Consider the following 1274-nt stretch of genomic DNA (forward strand, 5'->3'; position numbering starts at 1 on the left):
GAGGAAGGCTAAACGGGTCTATTTGAGGTCTCGAAACACAGAAATGAAAGCTAAAACTAAAAATGACCTACGGGTCATCACATTCTCCACCTATATAGAAAACATTTGTCCTAGAATGGATATATAAAGGTACCTGGACTGGTGAAAATGTGTGGATATCTACTCCGCATGTCTGACTCAGACTCCCACGCGGCTGCCTCGATCGGCTGACCTCTCCACTGCATGGGATATGAAGGATAACTATTATACCTTAATTGTCGAACCTGCTGGGCTAGAATAGCCATCGGCTCCTCCTCATAAGTCAAATCCTTGTCCAATTGGACTGAGCTGAAATATAACACATGGAACGGATCACCGTGATACTTTCGGAGCATGAAAACATGTAACGCTGGAAGGACTACTGATAAACTAGGTGGCAATGCCAATCTGTAGGCCACCTCACCCACTATCTCAAGAATCTCAAAGGGTCCGATATACCTGGGGCTCAACTTGCCCTTCTTTTTTAACCTCATCACACCCTTTATGGGTGAAACCCGGAGCAATACGCTCTCTCCAACCATGAATGCAACATCACGAACTCTACGATCGACATAACTTTCCTGCCTATACTGAGCTATGTAGAATCGATCCTGAATAATCTTGACCCTTTTTCAAGACATCCTGAACCAAATCGGTACCCAACAACCAAGCCTCTCCCGGCTCGAACCATCCAACAGGCGAACGACATCGCCTCTCGTATAATGCCTCATAGAGAGCCATCCGAATGCTCGAGTGGTAGTTGTTATTGTAGGCAAACTCTACAAGCGTCAAGAACTAATCCTAAGAACCCCCGAATTCCATAACGCAAGTGCGTAGCATATCCTCCAATATCTGAATAGTTCGCTCGGACTGTCCGTCAATCCGGGGGTGAAATGCCATACTCAACTCAACCCACGTGCCTAACTCAAGCTGTACAACCCTTCAGAAGTACGAGGTGAACTGTGTACCTCGATCAGAAATGATGGACATGGGCATACCATGAAGATGGAGGATCTCATGGCTGTAGATCTCAGCTAACCACTCTAAAGAATAGGTAACTGCCACTGGAATGAAATGTGCCGACTTGGTCAACTTGCCCATAATGACCCATATCGTGTCGAACTTCTTCTAAGTATGTGGAAGCCCAACAACAAAATCCATAGTAATACGCTCCCTCATCCACTCAAGAATCTCTAGCCCCTGAAGCAAACCACCAGGCCTCTGATGCTCGTGCTTTACTTGCTGGCAATTCAGAC

This window comes from Nicotiana tabacum, chromosome 17 (genome assembly GCF_000715075.1).
Source record: "Nicotiana tabacum cultivar K326 chromosome 17, ASM71507v2, whole genome shotgun sequence".
Lineage (NCBI taxonomy): Eukaryota > Viridiplantae > Streptophyta > Magnoliopsida > Solanales > Solanaceae > Nicotiana > Nicotiana tabacum.